Source organism: Pinus tabuliformis, chromosome 2_2, assembly GCF_031772625.1.
Source record: "Pinus tabuliformis cultivar Carrire ecotype Pingquan chromosome 2_2, CPIR1, whole genome shotgun sequence".
NCBI classification, from domain to species: domain Eukaryota; kingdom Viridiplantae; phylum Streptophyta; class Pinopsida; order Pinales; family Pinaceae; genus Pinus; species Pinus tabuliformis.
Window position 1 is genome coordinate 865,524,822 of NC_142300.1, and position 7,574 is coordinate 865,532,395.

At 34.7% G+C, this 7,574-nt stretch overlaps 1 pseudogene; it reads left to right on the top strand.

Moving 5' to 3' along the window:
- Nucleotides 1-5,410, top strand: part of LOC149195741 (hydroxyacylglutathione hydrolase cytoplasmic pseudogene) — a 46,984-nt pseudogene extending 41,574 nt beyond the window's left edge.
- Nucleotides 5,411-7,574: the final 2,164 nt, after the last annotated feature.

Sequence of the window (7,574 nt, forward strand, 5' to 3'; positions counted from 1 at the left end):
ATATTTATGTACCTTAGTCAACCAATATAGACTCAAACTATTTAGAGCTTATAATGACCCGATCATACCAACAAGTGTTGATAGAAAGGGATTATAGTTTATTATCTCCAACTATCACTCATGGGTAATAGGGGCTAAGCTTTATTATTATTATAGACACTTTTAAAAACCAAATGTTTCTCATTGACACATAAAAGCCAAAAGCATACTTTTCTTTTACATATTCTTAAGATAAATTAGTGTTTCTCTTTTTTATTATACATAGTCACTATACGTTACAAGGAAAAGAGAATACTTAATCAAAATTATACAAGATAAGACTCTTGAATTTTTCCCTTCTCAAATACCTCAAATGAGATAATTGGCTTTAAGGGTATCACTAGATTGGTTCTCTTCTCTCTCTTTCTGCATTTGTCACTTCAGTGTTATTGTTCTCCTCTTTTTTCAATTCTTGCTTTTAACCATCAATATTGAGCTCCTCTTCTGAAAACGAAAGAAGATACAATGCAGAGTATAAGACATAAAATACGATAAAAACTAAAATATAAACTAAAGTAGACTATAAAGGATGTATATGTCATATACCTCAACATCAGCAATGTCAATGCCATATTTCCCTAGAAAAGCAAGAAACTGGAACAAGTTTTCTTCATTTGAGTGATAATGGCCACTATTTTGCCAAATCACTTGTATAAACAACGCAAATAAAAAGTCACCATAGAAAAAACACCTTAGTAACTTAGTATTCAACCTTCAGGAAAATTTTAGGCACAATCATGCTAACTAAGTTACATGCTAAAAAGCTTAGGTTGTAGATAACTCGTGAAAACAAATAATATGAGGTGTGATTCCTAATCCTTTTCATTTTATTCTCAATAGCATTTCATTCTCTAATGCATCTTATGCCCAAATAACACCATGAAAGTAAATGATTCTAATAGTCATGAAAATATTTTAACACAAAACAACTAAAAGGATTTCAATCATTGTCATGTAATACTAATTTCATCTTCAAGCATTGGATGTTGTTTAAATGGACATGATACCAAATATTTTCAATTTCATAAGTAAAAGACAAAACAAAATCAAAGGAAATGTTTTAAATACAATCAACAATAAAGAGAGGATATCATGCAATGGGCATTGCAATTATAAAAAATATATTTACCTTTCCACTAATATATGGAATTCCTATAACATTTGCTTTCCCAAAATAACCATGAGGTGAAAGAATCACAACATTAAAAACCATATGAATCCCTACTAGAAAAATTTCCAAAGTCAATGGATTATGTGCCTAAAGGATCTCCAACAACAAATGAATCATATCTAGGACATGTTATGCATTGTCTCCCCATCCTTTTTACAATCCCATTACCTGTAACCTACCCACACCAGAGTAAAGTAACAATCAAACATAGGCATTCACATTTGTTTTTATCTTTTATATCTATAAAATTTGAATATGATTTGTTTCAAGAACATATTAATTCATATTTAAAGTCGTCTTGTCATGAGAAGGTATCAATCAAGCAGGACATCAGAAACATCAACCTCAATGATGTCTTGAAACAATTCCTACAATATCAATATTTTTCTTACTATGATATCTTGGGTAGAAAAAAAACATATATGCAAAAGAAAAAACCATATATTACTTGTGGTCAAACTCATATATGGCATACTCTTAGACAAATTTTTAAGATGTTCCTCTTCCTTTACCAAAGAAGTTTATAGCTTAGTTAAACTCTATATACTTTCATTCAGCATCAATTCCTACAAGATAAATTTCACACATTATTCTTTCTCATTTCTCAACATGCTATAAATGATAAATTTAAAGTCACATAAAGCCAAACACATACCCTTTTCTAACCAAAACAAACAAATGAACAATGTCTCTAATAAAACTTCACACCTCAGAAATTACTCTGCCACATGCTTAGGCTAAAGGTGAGATTATTTGAATCGTCTTTAGCTCATACTTAACGAGATATTTGTATATTTACCATGATGTCAATTTGGTGCTGAAAGAAATATATAAATCCAGGTCATTATCAGTGAAATTCATGTATAATTCAAAAAAATAGCATTACAAGGTATTGGTAAATCTAGAGACACAAGCATCTATTCATAGTGGTAAATGAGGGTGGACCCTCTCAAACTTATGTGATTGGGTGGCACTATCCATAAATAAATTATTGGTTGTATTAAACATTTTCATTTAACCCATTTATTCTAAAGATTCAATCAGAGAACACACAGGCAGGGTCCTAGGATGTCCCTGGGCTTGACAAGAAAGAAAGAGACATTCACTCTATGATGATTTCATTATAGAGACAAAAAATATCCTAGGGCTAACCCAACAACAAGACAACATAAAACAAATATGGAAAAATACTCATACAAGTTGTGTTCCAAGTATAAGATAAGATAATTTTATTTGTGTCCACCAAATGACCACAAAAGTCTGTCAAAGGAACAAAGATAGTACATCTAGTGTTAGTACAAAGTGTGAGTGCCAAGGCATTTATAGACTGGATGTTAACTATCTAAAAAAGAGAGTATAAGCTAAGCTATCATTACAAATATAGATGTTATAAACTGAAAAGCTCTAAAAATATCAGTACTGAGCAAGAGAAGAAAGGACAACAAGCCCTGTTAGAGCTTACAACTGAGGATGAGTGAGGGGACCAAGAGGCAGACAAAACAAGATATATTAAGAAATGAATATTAGAGCTAATATGAATTCTATATTTTGAGAAACTTCTACACACATTATATTAAATAATAAATCATTGTAGTTAGCATTTTTCCAAACAAAAAGCCAGGAAATCAATCTGTAATAGAAATTAGACTTGCAGGAGTATGCCCTAGACAATTTCTTTTTAATTGAGTTAAAATTTAAATTTGTAACATAGGAAGGAGCATTTAAATGGAGCAAACATGGAAAATGACATACTGAAACTACATTTAATACCAAAATTTCATAATTACTGGCATACACTAAGTTGACTTACCTCACATTGATGAGCTACTACTAAATGCAGTGGTTTATTAGTTTCAGATGTACAAAAGTCCCATATCAACAAATGGTGGTCATCTCCAACATACCAAAAGGGTACGCATGCCTTAAATTCCATGCAACATCTTCCACGACACCCTCATGGACCTACATTGACATGAGGTCATCAAACACTTTCAAAATACACATAAGCAGAAACTCACCAACAAATCCCATTAAGTTTCTAAAAAAAAATGATAGTAAACATTAAGAATAATCCTGACATCTTTTAATGGTCACATTTGTGGGGTTGTGAGCTCAGTTCTAACAATGTATTTACCCTTCTTTTTCTTCCATGCTACCATCATGTAAAACCAATTAACTTTAGGATGAAAATGGCTTTTGACGCAACCTGTATAGCATGAAACATTAACAAACCTAAAGAAAATAACTTTCGAAGCCTAAAAACTTGTGTGTGTTCAATTTCATATAGAATCATCTGCTAAGATGCAACTGATAGACAACAAAATATGAACCAATCATATGATATGGGAAAATCATCCAACTCGTGAACTGTATTCAAATTCCAACCTAATGATAATAAAAATTCATTATGATGGGTGGATTTATTTGCAGTTGGACACAAAGTTACTTTGAATAACATCTGTTAAAATAACTCTCCTTCTATATGTGTTGGGCCTCAAGCACTGTGTTTTTGGTAGGTGCATTAATGTCCCACAAACAGATTTGTGTGTCATATGAACCACTTAGAAGATGGCCATGCTTAAAAGGTATCCATGATAAACCATAACCTTATGTATTATGACCCCTCAATCTGAGATCAGGATTACAACCACCATCTTGAGGGGGATTTCATGGATGCTTGTTGTAGTCAAACACATAAACTTCTACACTAACTGTTTTTGTGGAAATAATGAAAGGATTATGTGGCATGTATCAAGCTCTATTGACCTCCCCATCATGATTGATTTTTTGTATTACTTGTACCTACAACAAAGAGCATCCACTGAGTAACTTGGCCTAAATGAAAAAATGGCATATTTACAGCAATTTAATTATAAAGTTTCAATAACATTGAACTGAACAAAATAGTTTCAACATAGACTATGAAAAATGTTCGTCCCAAACATATAACAAATCCCAAATGTGTGGACAACATTAAAGAATGTGATAAAATAACAACTTTGAAAACCAAAAATTACATTCAATCTTTTCCTTTCCAATAAACGCAAAGAAAAGTAATCACATTGTACAACAACGAACATTGTTCATCATAAGTGTGGTGAATTCTTACAATCATAAGAAAATGTTCAAAAAAAACCATATATTTTTTTTAAATATATACTGAACTAGTAATCAGCCCACATATTCATAGATGAAACATAAAGTGGGTTATAAATTTTTTTATTCACATACTCAATACCATGGACATCACAACATTTACAAATGAATGTGTTGGTGGATTGCATATACATGGCCGTGTTACTAAAACAAGTGGTTACTCAAAAATCATTAGACAAAAGGTTCCACTCTCCATAAAGATGATAAGGTCCTTCATGAGTGAGAGAAAAAGACAATTCCTCACATGTTCTTGAAAGCATTCCCAACTTGGTTACAACTGCAAGATGCCTAACTTCTCAAGCATGGAGAAGTTGTGTTCAGAGGTCTCCCAATGCAAAGAGACAAAACCCCAAGACATGAAAAATTCCAATCAAATTCTTTCAAGAAACTATAGAAATTTTTAGCCAGTCTGTTCAATACAATTTAAGAAACAAAAAAGGAATGTAAGGTGATTGGTGTGTGTTAGTGTTGCCATTTATGTCTAAGGTGTTGATCATGTGGAACCTCAGAACATTTTACAGGCGACAGAGGTACATGGGACAAAAATTAAATTTGTTCTTACTACCCATCATCACTTAATCATGCAGGGGGAAATGAAGAACTTAAGAAACTAGTCCCAGGTATTGAAGTTTATGGTGGAGCAAAAAATCATGTCAAAGGTTGTATTGTTGCATTAGAGCACAGTGATGAATTATCTTTGGGTAGGACAGTGACTATCAAGGCCTTGCACACACCATGTTCATTGTTGGTTGTGGAAAAAAAAATTAAGGCTCAGTAGAGGAAAAATATTGGCCTCCTTGCCCAAGTCAACTCGGGTTTTCTGTGGACATGAGTATATAGTGAAGAATGTTCAGTGTGCAATGACTGTTGAACCAAAAAAATGAAAGGATCAAGCAAAAACTTAATTTTGTTGAGTGACAGTGGAAAGAGAACAAGCCCACTGTGCCATTGACCATTCAAAAGCAGAGATTTCTTCCTCTACTTATCCATAGCCAAGCCTCGAAAATATTTCCTAGTTTAGCATTAATACGTTGTGGGGCCTAACATGTAACAATGTTCTGAGTACATATGAAAATTTTTGAAGTCACCATAGAGTTCTGGGTACATAGAAATGATGAGCTTGATTAGGTTTGGGCTCAATATGAGTTTTTGTCATCGAGAATCAATATGACTGCCTTAACATCCAAAGGAATTATGACGAAAAGTAAGCCAAGACTAGGCTAAAGTGACTAGTGAGATTTTAACAACAGGTATATAGGTTTTGAAATTTCAATTTGAAATGAATAGAAAAAAAATTAGTGTTATAGACATTTTTGTGCCTTACAGCTATAAGCATGAAATGTCCATAATTCAAGGGATCCAAAGTCCCTAAAGATGTTGTTACAGCTCCTAAAGGAACAAGGTCAACCAATGACAGCTTCTCCCAGAATTTCTCCACCAAAAACCACTCAGAAACAGTCAATTCAGGATCAATTCAGAGGCTCCACTAGCTGCCTGCGTTGAAATGCAGAAGTTACACTGGCTAGGTGCACTGCAACGCAGGTGGAAGCACTACCAGGGTGCGCTGAGCGGTAAATGACAAATGGCAAGCTCATTCAACGAGGTGGAAAGACCCTGGAAGCTTTCAGAATCTTCTCCAATGACACTTGCCTCAATGAATTCGACTAGTGATGAGTAAGAGGCTCTCAACCTCCAAGTGGAAGCGAGAACTGAAAGAGAGAAGCCACAAGTCAAAACATAAGCTGACTCATCCTCTCTGCTTACATCTATATATGGATCTCTCACCCAGAGGTTCAGGAGGCTGGAATTTTGTACTTTGCAGAGAATTGCTGTTGGTTTGAGATTGAGATTAGTACATTGGGTGATTTATGCTTTGTTGGAGGAGAGGAAGGGATTCCTTTGCTGGGAGGTAGATGCTGGATCGGAACTCACTTGGTTGTATCTCCTCTTGGACTTTCTTATTCTATCAATAAACTATTTGAGTTTCTCCTACATGATGTGTACCAATGATGTTTTGTTATGCTTACATGTTTAGCTTAATCTGATCTTGAGCTTTTTATGAATGTATATCTGTATCCTTGTGTAGTTTCTCTCTCTTGTGATCTTGCAGGAATTCGGTGAAGCTGGGTCGGTGAGGGACCAAGGAGCTGAGAGCCACTGAAGGGAGGAGTGATTGGATTGACAAACTAGCGGAAGACACAGGTTAGTTACATCCTTCTTCCTCATTTACATTCCATAAAGGAGAATACTCAATTAGTTTACCTTGTTTGTTGCTAAGGCACTATCACACCTTAGAGTGGGATAGGGGCATTCCGAATTGGATACTTTTCCCAACAACAAATTGGCGACTCCGCTGGGGAGAGTATCTTGTTAGTTTATTTGTGTTTCTATTGTTGTTCTTCTCATAAACTCAGGAGTGCCGAATCGAAATGCATTTGCCATTTTCAAATGCAAAGTAGAGATCTGCCACTCTAGTCCACTCATGGGTCTGTTTTTATGATCTGAACAGCTAATCCACAAGTGCTCTAATAGCCCTTTGTGATATATCTTAGTCCTCCTTTAAATCATCCTCCTAATTGTACCTAATTGATAGCTTTTATCCGGCCAAAAACTGTAGATTAAACTGCAAACCGTGACCCGGAACCCAGAAACAATTCTCGTTTCTGCTTCAGCGCAGACTTTGTGAAGAGTTTCTGCATTTCAACGCAGGTCCCATGAAGGATACCTGCGCTGAAGTTTAGTTTCTCTATGCTGAGGGTGCGCTGATCAGCCCTTGCCCTGTGCAGCTGTGGTTCCCTGCTTCCTTTTGCTCAGTTTTATCTCTGTTTTTTGCAGCCTGTTATCAGTCAGTGTACCTATCTGAAACCCCTTTTCTTTGCCTCAATTCCGCCTCAGTTGTATAAAGAAACTGTATTTGTTCTTTGTGTATTTGTTACATCATTTGCAGTTTCCCATTACAAAAGTAAACTAGTCATACTGTCGCCCTTAGATCTAGACCTGTTGTAAGTGTCGTTTTGATCTTAGGAGTGAGTTTGTTTGCTGTTCACAGTTGATTACACTTTTACTTTTGTCTTTTGGTTTGAATTTATGCATTTCTAGTGTCGAAACAAGTGTTTACTTCAAAATCATAAAGTGTCGTAATCGTCTTTTTGTTTTCAAAAAGAAACTTGTTTATGTTTTCACTTGAAATCGAATTCAAATTTGTACA